Source organism: Octopus sinensis, linkage group LG5 (assembly GCF_006345805.1).
Source record: "Octopus sinensis linkage group LG5, ASM634580v1, whole genome shotgun sequence".
In the NCBI taxonomy this organism is placed as follows: domain Eukaryota; kingdom Metazoa; phylum Mollusca; class Cephalopoda; order Octopoda; family Octopodidae; genus Octopus; species Octopus sinensis.
In genome coordinates, this window is record NC_043001.1 from 81,912,371 (window position 1) to 81,939,870 (window position 27,500).

General features: G+C 40.3%; 1 protein-coding gene and 1 long non-coding RNA gene across 4 annotated transcripts in view; one reads left to right on the plus strand and one right to left on the minus strand.

The window, feature by feature from the left end:
* LOC115211584 (caskin-1) overlaps positions 1 to 27,500 on the minus strand; it is a 377,873-nt gene that overhangs the window by 339,079 nt on the left and 11,294 nt on the right. The gene's annotated exons all lie outside the window — the stretch shown is intronic.
* LOC118763356 lies at positions 6,987 to 18,888 on the plus strand. Its single transcript, XR_004999108.1, has 3 exons — positions 6,987 to 7,000; positions 8,759 to 8,763; positions 18,747 to 18,888. It is a non-coding gene; the product is annotated as an uncharacterized LOC118763356 (long non-coding RNA).

The following is a 27,500-nucleotide window of genomic DNA, read 5'->3' on the forward strand; positions in this document are numbered from 1 at the left end:
CACACACTTATATATATATACATATATACGACAGGCTTCTCAGTTTCCGTCTACCAAATCCACTCACAAGGCATTGGTCGGCCCGGGGCTATAGCAGAAGACACGTGCCCAAGATGCCACGCAGTGGGACTGAACCCAGAACCATGTGGTTGGTTAGCAAGCTACTTACCAAACAGCCACTCCTGCGCCTAAAATATTACTATTAAAGCAATGAGCAATGACACCAGGTAATATAGACAGTCAGACAGATTATGTCAGGACGAACAAAGAAATAGATTGTTACATATAGATATATACAGCGAATAAATATCAACAGCTAGAGAAATATGAGAAGTGAAAAACAAAAGAAAAGTGAAAATGTTGAGAAAAAAATCAAGAAATTATAACAAGATTGAAATTTAAAGAAGAAAGAAGAAGCAAAAAATCGAAAGAAACGAAGTGAGATATGATACGATGTTGTTTACAAAATAGAAAACGAGTGATTCAGCAAAACAAAACAGGATAATGTAACAAGTACATAAGATCAGTGTACCGTGAACGAACCAATGAGAACTTCTATGTGGCTGTTGAACTTGCTAGAAATAACAGTAGAATTTCCTTTAAATTATGTCACATAGGCGTAGGAGTGGCTGTGTGGTAAGTAGCTTGCTTACCAACCACATAGTTCCGGGTTCAGTCCCACTGCGTGACGCCTTGGCAAGTGTCTTCTACTATAAGCCTCGGGCCGACCAAAGCCTTGTGAGTGTATTTGGTAGACGGAAACTGTAAGAAGCCCGTCATATATATGTATGTATGTATGTATGTATGCATGTATATATATATATATATATATGGGGGTGTGTGTATGTATATATATATGGGGGGGGGTGTATGTTTGACAACCGATGCTTGTGTGTTTACGTACCAGTAACTTAGCGATTCGGCAAAACAGACCGATAGAATAAGTACTAGGCTTACAAAGAACAAATCCTGGGGTCGATTTGCTCGACTAAAGGCGGTGCTCCAGCATAGCCACAATCACATGACTGAAACAATTAAAAGTGCAAAAGAGTAAAGAGTTTTGTGTGACACACATGCACACACAATATATATTTATAATCAAGGGTACAAGTACAAGCGTTGCTAGAAATAAGAGTCGAAATATACTCAAATAAGCTACAATATCACTAAATTTACAGTGATACTGTGGCTTATTTGAGTATGGTACTTGTACCCTTGATTTTATATGTGTGTATATATATATATATATGTGTGTGTATATATATATATATATTCTCTTTTTACTCTTTTACTCGTTTCAGTCATTTGACTGCGGCCATGCTGGAGCACCGCCTTTAGTCGAGCAAATCAACCCCGGGACTTATTCTTTGTAAGCCCAGTACTTATTCTATCAGTCTCTTTTGCCGAACCGCTAAGTTACGGGGACGTAAACACACCAGCATCGGTTGTCAAGCAATGCTAGGGGGACAAACACAGACACACAAACACACACACATATATATATATATATATATATATATACATATATACGACAGGCTTCTTTCAGTTTCCGTCTACCAAATCCACTCACAAGGTATTGGTCGGCCCGGGGCCATAGCAGAAGACACTTGCCCAAGATGCCATGCAGTGGGACTGAACCCGGAACCATGTGGTTGGTTAGCAAGCTACTTACCACACAGCTAGACTTTACTTTAAAAACGGGGGGGGGAAAGAAAAGTACTGGGGTGCCCCAGCATGGCCATTATCTAATAATTGAAACAAGTAAAAAAAAAAAAAAATACACACACACAGACACACACAAACATATGGTCCTCTTGCAGTTTCCATCAACCAAATTCCTTCGCATGCCATTAGTTGTCTCAGAGAGTCATTGTGACAGCATTTACGTTTCACTGCTACCATGATAACCAAATTTATTTCATTAAGTATAAGTTTGAAAGCTGAATCAATGGAGAGGAATTAGAACTCCCAATCTTGTTCATTGGGGCTGGAGGTCATCTCAGGTTACTGGTCTTAGAGGTATTAGCATGCATAGAGCCGAACAGGCCCACCAGTGCACCTCACTGCTGGTGATCCCATGTCAACTCCTTTACATCCGCTGAGATGACATGGAGCCTCTGGAGATCTTCTTTAATTACATCCAACCATTTGGTGTGGGGCCTGCCATGGGGCCTGGGTCATCTCAGGTTACTGGTCTTAGAGGTATTAGCATGCATAGAGCCAAACAGGCCCACCAGTGCACCTCACTGCTGGTGATCCCATGTCAACTCCTTTACATCCACTGAGATGACATGGAGCCTCTGGAGATCTTCTTTAATTACATCCAACCATTTGGTGTGGGGCCTGCCATGGGGCCTGGGTCATCTCAGGTTACTGGTCTTAGAGGTATTAGCATGCATAGAGCCAAACAGGCCCACCAGTGCACCTCACTGCTGGTGATCCCATGTCAACTCCTTTACATCCGCTGAGATGACATGGAGCCTCTGGAGATCTTCTTTAATTACATCCAACCATTTGGTGTGGGGCCTGCCATGGGGCCTGGGTCATCTCAGGTTACTGGTCTTAGAGGTATTAGCATGCATAGAGCCAAACAGGCCCACCAGTGCACCTCACTGCTGGTGATCCCATGTCAACTCCTTTACATCCGCTGAGATGACATGGAGCCTCTGGAGATCTTCTTTAATTACATCCAGCCATTTGGTGTGGGGCCTGCCATGGGGCCTCTTCCAGCCTGCAGCTGCTGCATCAACCTGAACGTGGCTCGATCCCTTTACAGTTAAAGAAATTTAAGGCCAAAACACTTGCCTGAGGTAGGGAATGGCTTTTTATCTGAAACCCTTCTGCTGTTTAGCTCTCTTGAGAGTTCTAACAACAGAAGACACTTCAAATTGCAGCTTGTACTCCACAGCAGAAGTGTACTCAAGAAAACCTGTGCTCAACAACAGAAATGTTAAGGATGGTCCCCCAACACTCCCGGTAAAGCCGGTTGGCCTGCAAGCGTCCTGTGCCAGTGCCACATAAAAAGCACTTGTGTGGTACACATACACACACAATATATATTTATAATCAAGAGTACAAGTACCAGCGTTGCTAGAAATAAGAGTCGAAATATACTCAAATAAGATACAATATCACTAAAATTTACAGTGATATTGTGGTTTATTTGAGTATTTTCCGATTCTTATTTCTAGCAACACTGGAACTTGTACCCTGATTATATATATATAGTGTGTGTGCATCCAGCACACTCGGTAAAGTGGTTGGTGTTAGGAAGAGCATCCAGCCCAAATCAGACTGGAGTCTGGTGCAGCTCTCCAGGTTTCCAGTTCTGGCCAAACCATCCAACCCATGCAAGCATGGACAATGGATGTATGATGATGATAATGATGATACTGATGATGATATATATTATTTTTCTTGAACCCTAAAACTCATAGGATCACTTAAGGAGCAATCCGTCAGTTACGACGACAAGGGTCTCAGCTGATACGATCAATGGAACAGCTTGCTCGTGAAATTAACATGCAAGTGGCTGAGCACGCCACAGACACGTGTACCCCTAATGTAGTTCTCAGGGAGATTTAGCGTGACACAGTGTGACATTACCGGCTCTTTGAAATACAGTTACAACTCATTTTTACCAGCTGAGTGGACTGGAGCAACGAGAAATAAAGCGTCTTGCTCAAGGACACAACGCGTCGCCAGGAATTGAACTCACGACCTTACAATTGTGAGCCGAATGCCCTAACCACTAAGCCACGCACCTTCACTTTATTTTACAGAACATGAAGGTATGAAAGGCAAACACTGACCCTGGTGTGATTTGAACTCAGAACATAATGAGCCAGAAGAAATTATGCTAAACATTTTGTCTGATGTACCAATGATTCTGCTAACTTGGCTTGCTGCCTTAAAACCATGTCATACAGTCTTGAGACTAAGAGTTCATTGTGACCTGTATAATGTATAACAGTTGGTCACATCGGGATTGGATACAAAAATAATAGGAGTGAATAAATATAATGAAATAAATGATTTTGTATCAATTAACCCTTTAGCATTTAAACTGGCCATAACCAGCCCAAATATTCTATGTATTTAATGCTAAACTGACCAGATCCAACCACTCACACCTCTTCTACAAGGTCTTTTGAAAAATACTCTTTTACTTGTTTCAGTTATTTGACTGTGGCTATGCTGGAGCACCGCCTTTAGTCGAGCAAATCGACCCCCAGTACTTATTCTTTGGAATCCTAGAACTTATTTTATCGGTCACTTTTTCCGAACCGCTAAGTTACAGAGATATAAACACACCAGCATTGGTTGTCAAGCGATGTTGGGGGTACAAACACAGACACACAAACATATACATACACATACATATATATAGATATATACAACAGGCTTCTTTCAGTTTCTGTCTACCAAGTCCATTCACAAGGCTTTGGATGGCCTGGGGCTATAGTAGAAGATACTTGCCCAAGATTCCACACAGTGGGACTGAACCCAGAACCATGTGGTTGGTAAGCAAGCTACTTACCACACAGCCACTCCTACGCCTATACAATAACATCATCAAAATCTTGAAGCTACAAGATAATGCAGAATTAATTCAAAACAATGTGAATAAATAAGCATTATATTTCACAAAGAAATCTGAATGCTAAACTGTTAAACTGGTTATATCAATCCCAAATATGCTACCCCATTCATGTTCTGACCAGCCAGACCCAGCCTATCACATTTACCCTTAGCTTTCATAAAATATACAATCACATCATCAAAATTTCGAAGCTGCAAAACAATGCAAGATTAATCAAAAACATTATGAATGAAAAAGCATTATGGTTTGACAGAATAACCTGAATTCTAAAGACTTAAGCTGAGTCAAGTGGGTTATAAAATTTGGCTCTCAAGGTTGTAAATGCTTTGTAATGAGCCCATCCTACAATTAGATTCTTAAGGTGACAGCTTATGCTCAATAAAATAATTATAAGGTAATTAAATTCTCATCCATTTGGCCATACTGTGCTCAAGTGTCTGGATGTATGTGTACACATCATCATTGTTGTTTTAATGTCCACTTCCCCACGCTTGTATCTGCCTCAAAAAAAATTTGAATTTTGTTGGAACAGATTTTCTTTGGTTGGATGCACTTCCTGTTGCCAACCCTAAACTGTTACCAAGTTATAATATATATTTTGCCATGATCAGACAATGTTTTCACAGAAGACTGCTTGCATGATGGTGGTGCTTGTTTACAACTATCATGTGATGTTAAGGTGAGGAGAACATGCACAGGCAAGCACACACAGGCTTCTTATTCACTTTTAGTCTACCAAAAACCTTGTGTGTCCCATATGTTTTCTGCTAGTGTTAACCTTAGTATATACTCTTAACTCTTTTACTCATTTACTTGTTTCAGTCATTTGACTGCGGCCATGCTGGAGCACCGCCTTTAGTCGAGCAAATCGATCCCAGGATTTATTCTTTGTAAGCCTAGTACTTATTCTATCGGTCTCTTTTGCTGAAGCGCTAAGTTACGGGGATGTAAACAAATCAGCATTGGTTGTCAAGCGATGGGGTGGGGAAACAAACACAAACGCACACACACACACACACACACACATACATAAATACGATAGGCTTCTTTCAGTTTCTGTCTACCAAATCCACTCACAAGGCTTTGGTCGGCCTGAGGCTATAGTAAAAGACACTTGACCAAGGTGCCACACAGCGGGACTGAACCTGGAACCATGTGGCTGGTAAGTAAACTAATTACCACACAGCCAACCCCGCAAGCTTTATGATTAGGAATCAAGCTGGTAACCTACACAGCCACGCTTATGCCTGGCCAAAAGTTTGGAACAATAGGTCTTTAATTTGCAACATATCATTACTTGGCCAAATTTTTGGAACATAGTGTTGAAATTTTTTTCTTCTAGATATTGGAATCATTAGATCAGTTAGTAGGTAAGTAGATCTCTATGTTGTATATATTTGAATCAAATTGTACTCGGGTGTAACTTTTATTTTTAAAAAATGTTCCAAACTTTTGGCCACAAATGTCTGTATGTTATCTTGTAAACAACATTAAAATAAGGAAATAATCAGATTACAATGAGCAGAGAACAAACTCATTGACATGAGAAGGTAGCCCCCCCCCCCACCCGCCGCCTGATGAAAAGTAAAACACAAGGAAGAAACAATGTCACCCATGCGGAGACAAGGGATGGGGTTTTCAATGCCGTATCTCATCATAAATTGCTAGGTTACACTAGTGAATCCCATCATCACAGCGTCTGGTCTGTAGGGTTTGTTGATCTTTTCCGGGGTCCCAAATTGGTGTTTACACAGATTAAGTACATCACCAAAGAGAGTGCATCTAGTCAAACAATACACAAAAGAGGAAAGGCATAAGGACACACAGACAACCAGTCTCCCTTCCTTCCACTGTTCTATTCTACGTTCACCACCACAACTACCAACACCATCAAAACTAACAACAGCAAGGACTACGACGACCACCACCACTTCAAAGCCATTCCTAACACACCCTACACCATATCGATATAATTAAAATGGTGGTGGAGGTGGTGTGGAGGCAATGTAAGGGTTTTTTAATAGGCTGGATGGAGCCAGGAGTGACTGCTCTAAGGACTTTACCAACCATATCATAAACACTTTGCCCATCACACACAACGATCTTCCCTCTCCCTGTTCAAGAGAAGGTTTATAAGAGAGTAGCTGGCTCTTTCAACAGTTCTCTCTCTCTCTCTCTCTGTCACTGTATCTAAGAACAGAGAAGGCAGACTGGTGAAAGAAAAGAGAGGGGGATGCAGAGCAGTGAATTAGTCACATCAGTCTAGGTGACTGATTGACTGACCATAATGGAGCCGGATCAACTGACAGAACTGACAGACAGGACAGACAACGGTGGGGGTATAGTGGTGATGGAGGTGATTGTGAGTGACAAACACACACATTCTTACATACATACGTACATACACATTGATGACACACACAGATATAGCAAGAGAATAATAATGAAATGCTACATTGCAAATGAGCTTCTAAAGAAAGACCGGTGGTAATGGAGATCGGTGGGGTTGCTTGTATTCATACCTCTGTCCCACTTGCAAATATGTACACACATACACGCATACACACACACCTTAAACTGGTTCAACTCAAAATATATATAATCACACACAGGTGTTTACAAATATATGCATAAGCTCGGTAACAATCAAAACACACACACACACACACACACACACACACAAATCCAGTTTTCAGAGATAAAGTTAACAGAAAAAAACTACAAATATATCTCACACACTCACACGATGTCTGCTCCACTTCAGACTCACCAACATGACAATGGTAGTGACGATGGTGGCGGTGATAACGGTTAAGGTATTTAGCCGTTACGTTCTGAGTTCAAATTCCACCGAGGTCGACTTTGCCTTTCATCCTTTCGGGGTCGATAAATTAAGTACCAGTTACGCACTGGGATCGATGTAATCGACTTAATCCCTTTGTCTGTCCTTGTTTGTCTCCTCTGTGTTTAGCCCCTTCTGGGTAGTAAAGAAATAGGTATTTAGAGTGAAGTTGTTACTGGCAGAAAATGGTAGTTGCTTATTGCTGTTTGGCTCCAGATGACAGCGTAAACATATGACCAAAGGCATTCCATCTGTAACCATTTCGTCCGGTGTGTGTGTGTGTGTGTCGGTGTTTGTCTCACACCACCGTTTGACACCCGGTGTTGGTTTGCTTACGTCCTCGTAACTTAGTTCAGGGAAAAGAGACCGATAAAAATAAGTACTGGGGTTAATTCATTCGACTAAAACTTCAAGACGGTGCCCCAGAATGACCGCAGACTAATAACTGAAACACACACACACACACACATATATATATATATATATATATATACACAAACACACAGGTGTTTACATAAATATATATATGTAAAAAAAATACAAACTGGGACAAGAACGCAAAACATTTAGAAGACGATACAAAAAACACGGACGGGACATTCGAAGCTTTCAATCTTCCGTCAAGAACCGGATCATCCTCGCAATTTCCACAGATTAATCTTGAGATTGCTCCGATCTGGCCAGCCCCAAAGGAAAATCTAAGCCAATAAATCTCTGAGCGATATATGTATACAGGAGAGTGTATTTTATAACATGTATCCTATGTATTACAGGATAACATGTTTGGCCATGGCCATTGATATATTCATAAATAATTACTAATTGTTTATGATATAACGTCAGTAATGTATTTATTATCTTACTTTTTAATTGTGTGTGTGTGTGTGTGTGTGCAGAGAATGCAGAACCATATTCATTATCCGTGCGTGTTTCCTTTCTTCGAAGACTCTTCTTAGATGAAAGAATACAATATGAAGAGATTTAGCTGTTGTTTCTAGCAGATCGGACGATCACATTGTTGACTCACTTAGTTGACTCGTGGTTGCAGTGCGCGAAGAACGAGGGTGGTAGGGGTGGTATCAGGTGGTGATGATGATGATGGCGGCATTAGATGGTAATGGTAGAATGAGAGAGGAGGGAGGAAAACGTGGTGGTGGTGGTGTAGTGCCATGATGACGGAATCAGATGACAGTGGCGGCGTCGGCTGTGGCGACGGCATCAGGTAGCAGACAGGTAAGAAAGAGAGAAGGTTAAGGTCACCTTTTATAATGAAACTATGTCAACAATGCGAATAGAACAAGGTGTAGAACGAGTGGGGGTGGGGGTGAAGGTTTGAAAGGTAACTGAGAAGTTCAGAGAGGGTGACAGGAGGTGGGGTAGGTGGTAGTAATATACAGAAAAAGTGTATGGGATACGTCTCTCTAGTTACAGCTGCACCCCTTTATTTTCCTCCGGTAAATATGAGGTAGAGAATGTCAAATAACTTAGAAGACACTTCGACCACCACCCTGCTACAACCATCATATATTAATGTTGTCGGGTAGGAGGTAGGTTGGAGTATTGCAGTCTGGGGTATAAAAACAGAGACCGGGGACAAAGAAAAGGTATGTTGTAGCGGTAATTGTGGTATTGACAGTGGTGGTCGTGGTGGTGGATGCAGTTGCTGTCTAGTCTCAGGTCAGTCTAGATGTGTCGCGGACAGCCTGCGGCCTGCTGGACTTTCTGAATGGCACGCCTAACGAAAAATCAACCATTGATCTTTTTTTTAGTAGTGCTGTCCACCCGATGATGAGCCATGCCTCTCATGTGGCCCGCGGGACTTTCTGAAAAGCACGCTTAACTAAAAGTCAACCTTTTAGTTTTTTTTTAATAATGCAGCTCACCTGGAAATGAGCCATGTCGGAAAGACTTCCTCTTGTATCCCCCACCTCCATTTTCTCGCAAACTATTATTTTATTGTTTTATTTTTTTGCCAAAAACCCCATGTTTTCGGATACGGAGATTCCGGAAAATTGCCAAAAGTCGGAAATTTTGAAATTTCCTCCCCGCCCCTTACACCCCCCACCAATTTCTTTATTTTTCACCTTTTCCGTAACCGTAAACCTAAAACCCCAACTCTAACCGTAAAACCCTAACCCTAAGTAGAAAAATTTTTTGAAATTTTTTTTCAGAATTATAATCTCCGTATTTTCCCGCATATTTTGAAAAAGAAAAAAAGAAAAAAAGAAAAAAAGAAAAAGAAAATTCTGGAAAAAAGTTAAAACTGAAAATTTTATGGTGGTTGGGTGGGGGTAATTTCAAAATGCCGACTTTTGCCAATTTTTTTTGCAGATTCGTATTTTCCGTAGCCGAAAACGGGGGGGGGGGGGAAAAAAATTAAATAAAAAAGGGCTGCTTTTTTTTTGGGGGGGGGGGGGTACAAAAAGAAGTCTTGCTGCCATGTCTCATGCGGCCCATTTCTCGAAAAAGGTTATCCATGTCTGGTCTAGATTGAGCAAAGACCTACAATCAAAAGCCTCACAACCGCGGCAAACTTGTAATTTAAAAAACTTTTTTATCAAACACTGTATCTTTTATTCTTTTACGTGTTTCAGTCATTGGACTGCGGCCATGCTGGTGCCCCACTTTGAAGGGTTTACGTAAGAAGACAAACTAATCCACCCTTAATACCTCTGTATTAAGTCTGGTACTTAATCTATCGGTCTTATTTTTGCTTCTTATTGGTTTTCAAAAGTTGAGACGGGGAGGGCAAAACACAACGACACATGGAACACTGTATGTGTGTGTGTGTGTTTGATCATCATCATCATCTAATGTTCATGTTCCATGCTGGGGCATGGTTTGAACGGTTTGATAAGAATGAATGTAAGGCGGCGAACTGGCAGAAATGTTAGCACGCCGGGCGAAATGCTTAGCGGTATTTCGTCTGCTGCTACGTTCTGAGTTCAAATTCCGCCGAGGTCGACTTTGCCTTTCATCCTTTCAGGGTCGATAAATTAAGTACCAGTTACGCACTGGGGTCGATATAATCGACTTAATCCGTTTGTCTGTCCTTGTTTGTCCTCTCTGTGTTTAGCCCCTTGTGGGCAGTAAAGAAATACGGATTGAATGAGCTCAAGGATGGCGTCATGCATCAATGATTGCTTTGGCATGATTTCTACAAATGGATACCCTTCGTAATGCCAACCACTTGACAGTAGGTGTGTTTTATTAAAAAAAAGAGAGAAGGTCAAGTGTACTTTCTGCTGGTACCTATCTAGAAATTAGTGAAAGAAGCCCACTAAGAGCTAACCAATGATGGTAAAAGTACACAAGATATACAGCAGTAATATTGGCGTGTCGACTATGAACCTTCTTCTCTAGTCATCCGCCGTTCTAGAAAATCAGCAAAATAAGCACTCAGTCATTCGTATCATGGAAGATGTCTGTGTTTTACAGAGCAAAACAGCAGGAATAGTCCAAATTTACCCAATATTCTTTGATTCTAGTTAGAGCTGAGAAGTTTTAATGGGGGGGGGGATGAAGGAAGAGGCAGAGAAGCAGAAAGAAACGGAGGGAGAAAGGAAGGAAGAAACTTTGAGTACATCAAGTCTCAAACCAACAGTAACGAACGCTATAAACATTTGAGGACATGGAACCATAATTATTATTAGCATAAGTGCCAATAATTTGGTAACTTGGCTGTTTACTTCAAGACCTGCTTCAGATGTCCTTGCCAAATTTAAGCACTTCTGGTGAAAATAGACAAATTCGGTTCAGCATATTTTCGAGAATGGCAATTTAAAAATCTAAGTGTATTAGGTCAGAAAAGTGTGTGATAGAGTTGGTAGAAGGTTGTTGTTGTTGGTGGTGGTTGTGGTGGTGATGGGTGGGTGTTTGGAGTTCTTGGAATAAAACCAGGTCAGTGTTGGTGCCAATGAAATAGGAAAAAGATACTTGATTTAAAATTAAGGATTACAGGTTGTAGATGTTTTGAACTTTTGAACATTCTAAAAAATTTATTTTTAACTTATAACCGTTCACTAGATGAGCAGTCTTCAAACTTTTTTTGCAACACGGACCAAGGGATCGCTCACACACACACACACACACACACACATATATATATATACACACAAATACCACACACACACACGACGGGCTTCTTTCGGTTTCCGTCTACCAAATCCACCCACAAGGCTTTGGTCAGCTCGAGGTTATTGTAAGAAGACACTTGCCTAAGGTGCTAACAACACATTCAAATTATTATTATTATTATTACTATTTACTAATGTTTACAATTCATTCACTTCTAGAAACTCCTCGTGTGTGTCCTCAACCCACCAAAAGCATTGCTTATTAAAACCAGCACGTGATCTAACCGAGAAATAACAAAGTGGACAATGGTGGTTTGCGGGATGACTGATGTTCTGTTGGTCTCTTTTCCTGTGTTCCCGTAACTGTTTTTTGATGCTGTACTTTTTGGGTTTCGAAACTTTGAAGTTGGAAAAAGCATTCTCTTCCCAGTCTGCACTGTCTCTCGCAAGACTCTCAAAATTTCCGTTCCTAATACTCAAACGTTTTAAATTATCTTTTAATTTGTCCTTACACAGTAAAAGTAGCCGGTCTACGTTGTAAATTTAGAAGCTGACCATAAAAGATTTGTTTTGGCATTCGACCACTTTTCATGCGAAAGATGTGTCCACATTGTCGCATCTGAGACTTGATCAACAAAGCCTCTATTTCGGATATTCCACACATTTTCAGGATAGTGCTATTTTTCAATCTATCATCCCACTCAACCTCACAGATTTTACCTGAGACATCCCATATGAAAGTTGTTCAGCAGACTGGTGTACCTACAATAAGGTACACAGGTCTCTGTCGCATTTGAGACTTGATTAAGAAAGCCTCTATTTCGGATATTCCACACATTTCCAGGATAGTGCTATTCTTCAATTTATCAACCCACTCAACCTCACAGATTTTACCAGAGATCAGATTGGTGTACCTACGATATGGTACCCAGGTCTCTGTTCCATGTAAAAGAGTTTTTAGGGTAACTGATTTACGTCAGTTTTTGTAACCTCTCACCTTCCCCGAAGCCCAAAGAGTAAATAGTGCATCACTTCTTTTGGTTTTGCTCAAGTTAGGCTGCTTAAATGTGCGTGGCCTGGGATCGTTTTGAAAGCAAGGACGCTTTCTCAACGACTTCAGGTCAGTGGATTTGGATGTGCAAAAATGGGTAAAAGCTGTACAAATGGTTTGAACGAATGGGCCTAACTTAGGTTTAAACTTCTAGGCTTCTTCTGCCTTAGCGATAAGGTTGTCTTGTGGCTTGTGGGGTTTCCACCACCAACTCCCCCCTTAAGGTACCATTGTTGTTTTATATGTTTACACGATTCTATTCACGATCCCACCTTTTCTGCCTTGTATTGTCCCTCTGTATCGGGTTAAATTTTTGTACTTATTGTCCGTTGCAGGGTTATCCAGCGACGGCTACCTAGTTGTAACCGAATTCACAAGAGCAACGTGAAAATGAAGTGTTTTGCTCAAAAACACAACGGACCGCCGGCCTGGGAATCGAAACCACGATCTTGGGACTGTGTGCACAACACGTTAACCACAAAGCCACATACCTTCACAGTGTGTGTGTGTGTGTGTGTGTGTGTAGGCGCAGGCGTGGCTATGTGGTAAGAAGCTTGCTTCACAACCACACAAGATATACAGCAGTAATATTGGCGTCTCGACTATGAACCGTCTTCTCTAGTCATCCGCCGTTCTAGAAAATCTGCGTGACACCTTGGGAAAGCGTCGTCTACTACAGCCTCGGGTCGACCAAGGCCTTGTGAGTGGATTTGGTAGACGGAAACTGAACACATATGTGTGTGTGTACCCCGCCATCATCATTTGACAACCGGTGTCGGTGTGTTTACGTCCCCATAACTTAACGGCTCGGCAAAGAAACCGATAGAATAAGTACTAAAATAAGTCCTGGGATCTAATTGTTCGACCAAAAGCACTTCAAGGCGGTGCTTCAGAATGGCCGCAGTCAAATGTCTGAAGCAAGTAAAAAATACACTCCCACTCTCTTTCCCTCCCCAATTCCAGGAAAGCTTTCCAACATTTATTACGAACACGCCTACTACTACCCTAACACACACTGAAACTAAAAGAAAGGATGAGGGGGGATATGTATTGGGGAGGGGAGTACAAAACCATAAACAAGAAAATCCTCTTCTCCCTCCTCACATAAACAAATATGACATCTGTTGAGAAGAAAAGGGGGGTTAAAGTCCATTGTTGCAATGAAAAAGGACTTAGATCTGACGAAGTAATGGCAGGAGGGTAGGATGTATTGTCCCTTTTTTGGGAGGGCGACAGGAGACGGATTTGACTGGGAAAATAGTGGATAAACACGTATGGAGGTTGAGTGGAATAATGGTGGTGTTCGTATTTTTCAAGCCTGCCAAAGAAAAAAAATACTAAGTAAAAAAGTAATTGTCAACTAAGCTTTCAGAGGTAGTGGAGATATATATATTATATATATATATATATATATATATATATATATATATATTATATATATATATATATATATGTTGTGTGTGTGTGTGTGGCCGCAGAAACCCGCGATATAAATTTTCATATATTATCCAGAGAAATCCGCGGTGTACTGAGTGAGCGATAGGTGAACCGCGAAATGGCGAGAGATTGCTGTATAGTAGAACCACGGTTTACAAACCCCTCTTATCACGAACGAGTTTTAGAACATAAAACATCTCTAGTGGCGAACGGTATCTCGAGTAACGAATGTACAAGCCGGAAATAACCCAGCTCAAATTCGCCGGGATTGTCCTAGTTTCGCCTAACGAACATTTAGGGTGACGAAGGGCCTTCAGGAACGAATTAATTTCGTAAACCGAGGTCCCACTATATAAAGTGTTATGGGTAAAGAACCCCTTCGGTCATGAATGACCATGGGATTGCACCTAGAAAGTTTCCCTCCGAAGTACAAGTCCAGCAAGATTGTTTATGGCAGACCAGCAGTCACCCATGCATACCAGCCTCCCCTCTCCTCCAAGCCACTGATGTTACCCAAAAGAAAGGCGAAGGCCGATACAGCTTGGTACCAGTGACGTCGCAACTCATTTCTACAGCTGAGTGAAATGGGGCAATGTGAAATAAAGTGTCTTGCTGAAGAACACAACACAGCCCAGTCTCACTACCTCGTGATTGTGAGCCCGACGCTCTAACCAATAAGCCATGTACCTCCACCCACCATGTATGTACACACACACATACATACAGATGCATACTTCATATTATGACGATAATTCCAAGACGTGCGATTTAGAAAATCGACGGGCGATCTTTCGTCTCAAGTAGACCTTTCCGTCGATTTCCGTAAATTTTTTTTTTTTTTTTACATATGGGCTTGCGGGAACTTTTGAAGTAATATACATACATATACACATACACCGAGTAAAAAATTTCAGTTATCTCTTTCTTTCACACATTACTCTGTCTCTTCACACACACTAACAGAAGCACTTCACTTACACAACATACTGTCTGTCTCCCACACCCCATCAAACACACACACACACATATACATCAATGCTCCCATGCACGGTAACTTCAAAAGAACTTCCCTCGTCATACAATCGCTTTCTCTTAGTCTCTTTCGCTCTCATTACTTCAAAAGTTCCCGCAAGCCCATATGTAAAAAAAAAAAAAAATTATTTTACGGAAATCGAAGAAAAGGTCTACTAGAGACGAAATATCGCCAATCGACGTAACACGACAAAAAACTCTTTAAACATTTCATTAGTTTATTATGTTTTAGCAAATGATTTGTACATATTTTCACATCTATTTTGATTTTCCAATCCCTATTGGTTTTTACGGTATCTTTAAAACCCTCATGCTTTTAACTATGCTCGCTGAGACAGACGTAAGTTGAACTTTATTTTTTCCAATTAATTTCGTCAAGAGGCAAATGACAAAAGACGTAAAGTCGAAAAAGACGTAACTCGAGACAGCGTGAGCGGATATAAATCCTGTATGTATGAATATCACATACACACGCACGCGCCTGATACGCCATTGTAATCCAAACACTTAATAATGGTTTTGTCTTGAAGGAAAGTTGAACGCTTCGGATGTTTATATAAAGAATTCTCGACATCCTCACGGAATTAAATTTATTCCAATTTCAGTTATTTACTTGTATTAATTTTTCGCCGACACTGAACAAAATACTACTACACTCAAATTCTACATTTTTTTTTCTTGAAATATATACACAATTTTAATATATACACTAAACCAGTCATGGGCAAATGCAGCCTGGGGGATTTTTTGAAGTTACTTTCCGCCTGAAGATGAACCATGTCTCATGTGGCCTGTTTCTCGTAAAAACTTGTCCATGCGTGGCAGTAGATAGATACAAATTTGATGTCCGTTACAGAAGTATGTATGATAGATGTAGCCATACATCAGAGAGAGAGAGAGAGAGTGTGTGTGTGTGTGTGTGTGTGTGTGTGTGTGTGTGTGTGTGTGTGTGTGTGTGTGTGTGTGTGTGTGTACGTGAGAGAGAGAGGGGGCGTCGTGTGTGTGTGTGTGTTACAGAATTTATAGACAAAGAGAAAAAGCTGGTGTAATCCACCAGAAGGATAAGAAACTTTTCTTGTGAAAACTACTCTGAAAATATCCAATAGTTTTTTTATTGTTTTGTTTTTATACACACGCACAGAAAAGAAGTAGACTGTTAAGGAAGAGACATATTTCAGCTTATAGTCAGTCAGGTTTTTTTATGAGAGAGAGAGAGAGGGAAGAGTACAACAGCTTTTGAAAGAGACCAAGAAAAACCTGCTTTGGACATAGGCTTGGCAATGAAAAGTTGCACAGAGCCGTGAGTACATCACGCAGAATTATATGTATATATATATATATATATATATATACACACACACACACAGATGTGTGTGTGTATGTATACGTATGTGTGTGCTATTAAGACGGCGAAGTTAAAGTGGCGGGAAGCTGTCGAATGGCGGGCGGGAGGAGAAGGAGAGAAAACAATGAAGTGTTGGTATTTAGATGGCGAGTTCATGTAGGAACAGCTCTATTGATTTATCGATCTAACTCTTCTCCCCCTCTTTCATTCAATCATTTACTTAACTGATGACGACAAGTTGTTAAAATGGAGAGAACGACCCAAGGTTTCCGTGTGTATGCCCCCACGACCACCACTACCACCACCTTCATGCAGACGACCAGAGAAGATAATTAAACTGCCTTTCTTTCTGTTATTTTATGTATCTCTCTATCTACCTCCATAGCTATCCGTCCACGTATTATTACAGAGACGCGTCTATCTATCTATTTCCATTTAATAGCTCACTTTATTTCGTTCTTTCGATAAATGATGAATGATTGAAGCAGACGACACCTCTCCACAATGTCTTCATCATTCATATTCCACGATTAAACAAATGAACAAAACCATGCATACTCCTGCATACAGTTAAAAATAGGTTTGATGCCGAGGTGAATAGTGGAACTGACAAATGTCGTTGGGAATTTGGCACAATTAATCCACAAATCCAATCTTCGTTGATATGAGTGCATAAAGAACTAACTATCTGTTAGTTTAATTTATCTTTTAACGTTTACGTGTTTCAGTCATTGGATTGTGGCCTAGCTGGGGCACTGCCTTGCAAGGTTTTTAGTCGAACGAATCGACCCCAGTACTGATGTTTTTTTTAAGCCCGGTACTTATTCGTTCGTTCTCTTTGCCGAACCACTAAATTACAGGGATGTAAACAAACCAACACCGGTTATCAAATGGTGATAGACACGCATGCACATCCATACACACACGACCGATTTCTTTCAGTTTAAGTGTATCAAATCCACTTACATAGGCTATAGTAACTATCCACCCGAGGCTATAGTAGAATGCATTTATCCATGGTGCTACGGAATGTGACTGAGCCTAGAACCATGTGATTGAGAAACAAACTTCCAAACACACAGCTAAGCTTGCCATTTCTTTCAAATCAAGTATATATATATATTTATCTTGTTGGTACCAAAACTGACTGTGGGGATGTGAGCGAACATATTTCCGTGTTTTATAAAATTAAGATGGTTTTAAGCTACTTAAACCTGTCCTGCACAATGATATAAAAAGAAGTATCCTCATTGGTTTCAAGTTCACTTTTCCATACTCGCATTGGTCGAACGGATTTCCCGAGGAGGATTTTTCTATGGCAACATGCTTTGTCTGTTGCCAACCCTCGCCTATCTCGGCATTTGTTTACGACTAACACGCAAGGAGATACAAACACGTGCGCACACGCACATACATACACACATATACTTATATGAAGGGCTTCTTTCAGTTTCTTATTTCTTTATTGCCCGCAAGAAGATAAACATAGAGGGGACAAACAAGGACAGACATAGGTATTAAGTCGATTACACCGACCCCAGTGCGTAACTGGTACTTAATTTATCGACCCCGAAAGGATGAAAGGCAAAGTCGACCTCGGCGGAATTTGAACTCACAACGTAACGAGAAAGACAATACCGCTAAACATTTCGCCCGGCATGCAAAAGTTTCTGCCTACCAAATCCACTGACAAGACTTTGGTCGGCCTGGGGATACAATAACAGATATTTGTCACTTGCCCAAGACGTCACACAATGGGACTTCTTACTATACGGCTGCACCAAAATAGATGTAAAATCCATTTAGTTTTCTCATTAATAAAAGAAAAGGTGGAGACTATTTGCTAGTTTAAAAACCGCTGGCTAAAGGTCTCTTCCCCATCCCCCACACACAGAGTTTGTCAGCGCAGTGAAACGGGCGCAACGCCGCTTACGATAAACAATAGCTTGAGAACATCGAGTATTTTACGGGCGTGTAGCACAATAGCTAGGCCACAATAAGAATGCAAGCCAGTCTGACACAAGACAAATAACAGTTGTGGAGGTGGCTAACGAGGATTTAATAGGGAACTTTCCAAAAAGACAAATGGACCATAAGCTATTGTTGAAGACTGCCGCACGCCTTTTGAGGTGGTACAGAACTGCTCACAGGCGTTTATTTCTTGCAGAAACGGAAAACCGTGGAGTAAGTGGTAAACAACGTCTTTACAAAGAGAAACTGATAGGTTATTGGAATCATCCAAGGATGGAACTTTGTGTAGAAGATCAACGGCCCCTAATCATTTTTTCTTTTTTTTTTTCTGTTTGCATTACGGACAGGTTTTATGCAAAACAAAACGCATAATATATGATTTAATTAAGGGGCTGAAAAGTTCCTGGCTTGGGTAAAAGAAAATACAGGGGGATCAGTTAATTATGGTTTTATTCAACATATTTCCCTCTCAGATTAACACACTCATTGCAGCGATCTTTCGGTTTTTCTTCTAAGTCCTGTAAAAGAACTCGGAAGGTTCTTTCGTAATACTCTTAAAACCAGGAACTTTTCAGCATCCCTTTTCACACACACACACACACACATATATATAGATAGGTGCAGGCATGGCTATGTGGTAAGAAGTTTGTTTCGTAATCACAAGGCTCCGGGTTCAGTCTCACTGTGTAGAACCTTGGACTTAGCGGTTCGGCAAAACAGATCGATAGAATAATTACCACGCTTAAAAAAACCGTTCTAGGGTCGATTCAACTAAAATTCTTCGAGGCAGTGCTCCAGCATGGTTGCAGTATAATAATAACTGAAGCAAGTATAAGCAAAATTTTGCTAAAAAGTATTCATTTTCTCAAAGTTATAAGGAAACAAAATCCGCTTCACACTTGTATAAATATGCGGTATGTTGTGTTCAGGTTCGGTCTTCAAAACACAGAAAAACAGGATCTCTGAGTAAGGCAACCGTCAAAAATTTCCTTGTTCGTTTGGCCAATGACGTACAGCAAAACAACAAACACAATCCGTAATCATATTTAAAGCCACAGGTTAAGATTCACACCCCTAACACAAACATTTTTGCACTCGTGACACCATATAGCCACTCCTCGTTGAATTTCGCAAACAAAAACCGCTTCAATGTACGCGTAAAACGTAAAAGAATCGCTTATTTATTTGTATGGGTTAGTACATTTTATTATATGTAATGTACTGTCATTATAAGAGATACAGTTTACTTCAGAAGCTTACAAACTCCTGAAATAGTCAATGTCACCCAATATTTTAATTTACTTATTTATCTTAAAAGAGAGGTTGAAATGGTTCATCAGCTCAGAATACTCTTTTACTTGTTTCAGTCATTTGACTGCGGCCATGCTGGAGCACTACCTTTAGTCGAACAAATTGACCCCAGGACTTATTCTTTGTAAGCCTAGTACTTATTCTATTGGTCTCTTTCTGCCGAACCGCTAAGTTACGGAGACGTAAACACACTACCATCGGTTGTCAAGCGATGTTGAGGAGGAGGGACAAACACACACACACACACACACACAACACACACACACACACACACACATATATATATATATACGACGGGCTTCTTTCAGTTTCCGTCTACCAAATCCACTTACAAGGCTTTGGTCGGCCCGAGGCTAAAGTAGAAGACACTTGCCCAAGGTGCCACGCAGTGGGAATGAACCCAGAACTATGTGGTTGGTAAGCAAGCTACTTACCACACAGTCACTCCTGCGGTTCTCAACCATTTTTTATCTGTGGACCCCTCTGATTACTATTTTATTCTGGTAGACACCACCACCACCACCACCACCATGGCTATTCGATGCTTAAAACTAGTTTTATAGAAGCTTCTTTCAAAATTCCTATTTCGCTTTTCACACATTGTGTAGGTTGAACTATGTAAAATGTTAGAAAAAGAACCCCAGCTGTTTCTTGCAATAAAAGCCAATACATACATACATCTAAACCAAACTTTTTTCACGAGCCCTTAAAATACTACTGTGGACCCAATCTTATATGGACCCCGGTTGAGAACCACTGTTTGAAATAAAATTCCCTGTGGTAAGAAGCTTGCTACCCAACCAAATAGTTCCGGGTTCAGTCACACTGCGTGATACCTTGGACAAGTGTCTTCTACTATAGCCCCGGGCCGACCAAAGCTTTGTGAGTGGATTTAGTAGACGGAAACTGAAAGAAGCCCGTCATATATATATATATATATATATATATATATATATGTATATATATATATATATATATATATATATATATACACACACACCACACACACACACACACACACACACACACACACATGCATTTGTGTGCCTGTGTTTGTCCCTCCACCATCGCTTGACAACCGATATTGGCGTGTTTACATCCCCGTAACATAGCGGCTACGCAAAAAGAGGACGATAGAATAAGTCCTGGAGTCGATTTGTTCGACTGAAGTCAGTGCTCCAGCATGGCCGCAGTCAAATGACTGAAAAAAAATAAAAGAATACAGAAGGACAGTCACACACACACACACATCTTTTACATCTTTCAGGTATTGGACTTCAGTCATGCTGGGACACCGCCTTGAAGAGTTTAGTTGAATAAATCGATTCCAGTACATATTTTTTTTTAAACTCGGGACCAATTCTATCAATCACTTTTTGCTAAATTGCTAGATTACGGGGACGTAAACAACCGTTTGTCAAGTGATGGCGAGGGAGACAAATACAAAGATACACACAATATATGTATGTATGTAGACGCAAATACAAGAACAGGGGAATGGGGAACGGGTTTAGGTTTCTGTGTATGAAATTCCCGCACAAGGTTTTAATCAGCCCGCAGTTGCAGTAGAAAACATTTGTTCAAGGTGTCACGCCGCGGGACTGAACCCGGAACCACGAAGCATGGGAGCAGACTTCTTATTTCTTTACTGCCCACAAGGGGCTAAACATAGAGGGGACAAACAAAGGTATTAAGTCGATTACATCGACCCCGGTGCGTAACTGCTACTTAATTTATCGAACCCGAAATGATGAAAGGCAAAGTCGACCTCGGCGGAATTTGAACTCAGAACGTAACGGTAGATGAAATACTGCTAAGCATTTCACCCGGCGTGCTAACGATTCTGCCAGCTCGCCGCCTTCTTATTACACAGTTATGCCTGTGCCTACAAGCAACACGTGGACCTGTTTTTGGATAACGTTGGATTGTTACCAAAAGTTGTGCAGTTTAGTGGAATCGGATATGTGGACAAAAAATGCAGAGAGGGATTTCAAAGCAGTGTCAATAAAACCATCATTGTTGAGGAGCGGAGAAAGGATTCCGCAAATTTGGTAGCGATATCTCGAATAAGGAAAAAGTAATTTTGGAGGCGAGAGAGAAAGTAATCGGACTGTGTATTGTATGAATGGAGACATACTTCGGATGAGGATCTCGCAAGAACTGCTGTGAGGAAAAATACCGTCATCAGTTTACCTAGAAGTGGGTTGTAGTCTCTTAGACTTGTAGACTTCTTGCTCCTAAATTGTAACAGCGCAGCCGTAAATCAAAACTTCAGTGTAAGATTTAGGATTACGAATTTCGTTGTGTGTGGAATATAAACGGACATATTTAAGAAGATGACACTTGTCTGGCTGTCTCTGATGGATTAATATCGCCAGGAGCAGTTAGCAAAGAACTGGCAGAGATCTGTCCACTCCACTGATTTGAAGTACCATATGGTACTTCCGGTAGGTGTGAAGCTTGAGTATTTATTGGATACACGATAGTGCCTAGACAGCAGATATATTGAGCTGTAAACGGGAGCGAGAGATTTATATCTTGGAAAGGAAGAGATCGTGTGACATACGTGTTAATAGGAGATGTGTGGGATAAAGGTTGGATCAGAAGCCACGGATATTAGAGCAGAAAGAATATCCAGAGGGTTTAATTCTATGTCTTTGCTAAGTCATGACTGTAGTGACGACAGAGCATCATAAAATCCAGATAACGACCGTACGACGAGATAAATATGAGACGGGTACAATGTGAAGAAAGAGGTGTCTTGTATTGTGTAGTGTTAAATTCTTCGCGAAGTCCACTGGCTTTCTGTGGTTCTTATGGAAATGTTTGAATACTTTCCCTCTTTCCGTCACGATTTCTCCGCCCAAACTCAATCCAATTATTAGAGAACAAAAACAATTCTCACTCCCTCTCTTCCTTGTGCATATCTCATTCTCTGTTCGATCAACTTTTGGGGACTTTTCACACTATTTTTGTGTTGTTCTTTGGCCCTGTGTCATTATGTACCTAATGCTGCATTGTCTTTGCTAGTACTGTCTATGTCGAATCGGGTGAACTCATAGACGCTCTCCACCCTCTTCTTTCTAGGTGGTAGCCACATCTTGGCAACCGACTTAATACCCCCTCCCGGCATATGATGAGTTTTCTGTTGGGTTTAGAGTTGCTAAGAAATTCTGCACTCACTGGCCAACTTGATAGTATAGTTAAGAACAGTTTACTCAAGGGACCCCATAGCAAGATTGAACCTGGAACTAATTGGTTGCGAAATAGCTTCTTAACTACGAAACAGCTGAGCCTAAACATGTGAAACGTCTAGTATGCAAGTTGATAGGTGTGTGTGTGTGTAAGTTGTCGATGTGTAAACGTAACGAATGACTGAAAACGTTTTCCGACTGTGATATAGGCAATATCACCCACACAAATACATCTCTCTCTCTCTCTCTCTCTCTCTCTCTCTCTCTCTCTCTCTCTCTCTCTCTCTCACACACACACACACACACACACACACACAAGAAAGAGAGACGTGTCCAACATAGGGTGTGTTTTTATGTGGTTAATGAAATTACATGGCACGGAAAACATTCACAGTCATTCGTATATTTACACACACACACTTAACTTCTCTTGTAAATAGTTCCCTCTCCATATATATATATATACACACACACACAGGGAAAGAGAGATTTGAGAGTGTGTATGTTGGCAGTCAGTGATACATAGTATATGCAACTGCTTTTAATTTAGGCAGAAGGCCAACGCTTTCGAGTGGAGTGGGGTGTAGTCGATTAGATCGATATAAAGTACGAGTAGTACTTTATATTATCGACCTCGATATGATTTGAACTTACAATGTAAAGAGCCGGAACAAATGCTGCGAGGCACTTCCCCCCCCCCCCCCGAGTCTCGACAGATTCTACCAACCACACCGCCTTTATACTTATGTAAGTACGTATGTATATATGTGTATGTACGTTCGTATGTGTATATGTATGCAGCTATATGAATTTATGTATATGTTTGTGTATACGTATCAAGAAAGTATGAGGACAAACTTCATTGCTAAACAATGTATACAACAATATACAATAAATAATATACAAGAATGACAGCCGACACAGACAGAAATGGCAGACAGTACAGGGACAGCATAAACCTACCCACTCACCCATCCATTTCTCCTTTAAGAAATGCAGGAAAGTAGCAAGGTAGGGGAACGGTTGACAGATGAAATTACAAATAGAGAGAGCAGGAGGTAGAAGGGACAGACGAGAATTTAGTTGAAACAACAGCTACTTTGTGTATGTAATATATATACAGACATTATTGTATACCTCCCAAGGTGACAGTATACTTTGTTGGTCGAGATATCCATGACAACAGGCAGTTGTGTGTGTGTGTGTGTTGTATCCATCTTTTACTTGTTTCAATCACTGGGCAGCGGCCACCCCAGTACTTATTCTTTTAATTCTTTTACTTGTTTCAGTCATTTGGCTGCAGCCATGGTGGAGCACACTGCCTTGAGAAATGCTAGATGCCAACCTCCGAATGCCGAAACCTTGGATCGATCTAGGAGCCTTTAGATCTTCAGTCTAACGCTCTCCCAGCTGAGTTATTAATTTATTTATATTAAAACGGGGAAATTAATTTTTGGTCTCTTTGCTGAACCGCTATAACAACTCAACACCAGTTGTCAAGCAGTTGGTGGGGAAGGACAGAAAACACACACACAAACTCATAGTTTCGTCTACAAAATCCACCCAAAAGGCTTTAAACGAGCCAAGGATACAGTAAAAGACACTTTCCCCCAAAAGAGACCGAACCCGAAACCACGTGGCTACCAAACGGACTTCTAAACCACACGGCCTGCCATGTCTACGCGTCTCTCTCACTCTTTATATGCGTGTATATATATATATATAATATATATATATATATATATATATATATAGATATATATATATATTGATATATATATATATATATATATATATATATACTTTTAAATATTTTTTGTGCAAGATTTTTTATGTGAAGTCGTGTGTTGAAACAGATATTGTTATTTCGGAATGGTCATATTGCCAGTTTAGCCAATAAAAACACACGCACTATATATTTGGTGTTAATTTGCTTCAGTGATATTTATTTTTTACATTAATCTTAATCTTATTTCGGCCAAAGTTCTTGGTCACAGGATGTGACGAAAGAACTTTGGCCGAAATAAGATTAAGATTAATGTAAAAATAAATATCACTGAAGCAAAATAACACCAAATATATAGTGCGTGTGTTTTTTATTGGCTAAACTGGCAATATGACCATTCCGAAATATAACAATATATATATATAATATATATATATTATATATATATATATATATATATAGGCCTTAATATGCGTTGGTAGTACAAACAGGATAAATAGAACGTGAAAATGAGTATATATATATTACGCTTTTACTTGTTTCAGTCATTTGACTGCGGCCATGCTGGAGCACCGCCTTTAATCGAACAACTCGACCCCGGGACTTATTCTTTTGTAAGCCCAGTATTTATTCTATCGGTCTCTTTTGCCGACCCTAAGTAACGGGGACATAACACCACCAGCATCGGTTGTCAAGCAATGCTAGGGGGACAAACACAGACACACAAACACACACACGTCATGCATATATATATATATATATAATATATATATAAACGACGGGCTTCTTTTCAGTTTCCGTCTACCAAATCCACTCACAAGGCTTTGGTCGGCCCGAGGCTATAGTAGAAGACACTTGCCCAAGGTGCCACGCAGTGGGACTGAACCCGGAACCATGTGGTAAGTAAACAAGCTACTTACCACATGGCCACTCTAATCTTCATTGTTAATAGGCAGAAGTTACAAAGTAACTGGAAGACCAAGAGTTTCGTGTAGAGATAGAGATGTCATTAAAGAAGAAAGGAAGAAAGCCAATAAGGAGAGAGAGAGGGAGCGTGTGTTGTTATTAAGGCGGCGAACCGGCAGAATCGTTAGAACACTGGGAAAAAATGCTTAGCGGAATTTCGACCGTCTATATCTTTTGATTTCAAATGCCGCCGAGGTCGACTTTGCCTTTCATCCTTTCGGGGTCGATGAAATAACTATCAGTAAAGCACTGGGGTCGATGTAATCGACATACTTCTTCCTACAAAATTGCTGACCTTATGCCAAAATTTTGGGTCGATGTAATCGGCTAGTACTTCCCATCAAAGCTTCGGACCTTGTGCCTTTAGTTAGTGAAAATGATTATTATTATTAATCGATTTTGCCTTTTATCCTTTAGGGATCGATAAAATAAGTACTAGTTGAACGGAGTCGATGTAATCGTCTTACACCTTTCCCTGAAATTGCTGGCCTTGTGCCAAAATTTAAAACCATTATTATTATTATTATTTGATTTACAGCAGTATTCACTCGAGAGCCTAGACTCACTGCTGTAACGATTTAATTTAAAACACGTTTGTATATGAGAAAATGCTGAGGTATTAAAATACTTCCAACACACATATACATACAAATATATTAACTAACTAACCGGTTTCTCACATAAAACTATCCTGTAGGAATTTGTACTAAGCACGTTTCGCCCAATTTAAAAATACGAAATGCTTAGCGGTATTTTGTCTGTCTTTACGTTCTGATTTCAAATTCCGTCGAGATTGACTTTGCCTTTCATACTTTCGGGGTCGATAAATTAAGTAGCAGTTGCGTACTGGGGTCGATCGATAATCGACTGGCCCCTCTCCACCAAAATTTCAGGCCTTGTGCCTAGAGTAGAAAAGGTTAAGATAATTGTAACTCTGCTTTAGTGAGATGTCTCGTTACATTTCGTGTTCAAATCCAACTGGAGTTGACTTTGTCTTTCATAGTTTTGGTCTGTCTATACATTAAGTACAACTCCTGTAGTAATTGATGAAGAGTCCACACCGCAAAAGAATGGGTTTTTTTGGGTTTTTTTTTTTGTATTTAACTGTTCTGATAGGTACAATGTCTTCATTATGACGGCATAGTTCGACTAACAGCTTCTCAGATGGAGTACTAGACCTAACGAGTACCCTTATGATACATACATACATACATACACGCTCACACAGACATACATATATATGCATACACGCTCACAGACATATATACATACAAACATACACAATATGCCCACGGACAGCCTTCGACTTTTTCTATCCAAAGTTTCTTTGAACCAATATTCTACATGCTGTAATCTACTTCAAGTTACACTATGAAAATAAAAAAAAAAAAACAACAACTAAGAAATAGCACAGCTGACACAGGCAGACAGACAGATTGATAACCATGCATACAAACAAGTATATCTGCATATACAAACACAAATATTGATACACGAGTTAGTGATGATGACAATTCTTTATTGGCCACAAGCGCTGCACACAAAACAAGAGACAACGGAGAATAATAATAATAATCTTTCTACTGTAGGTACAAGAACTTGAAATTTCTGGGAAGAGGATTAATCGATGACATCAACCCCAGTACTCAACTAGTACTTATTTTATCAACTCCGAAAAGGTGAAAGGCAAAGTCGACCTCGGCGGAATTTGAACTCAGAACGAGAAGACGGAAGTGCATTTTGCACGCTGTGCATTTTGTCCGATGTGCTAACGATTATGCCAGCTTGTCACCATAATAATAATAATAATTTTTTAAAATCTAGACCATTTATTACTCCGAGTTTCGCGTTATTGTTCATCATTCTCTCTCTCTCTCTCTCTCTCTCACACACACACACACACACACTCGTTTGACTTTACAAACGAAAGAAATAGCACTCAATAT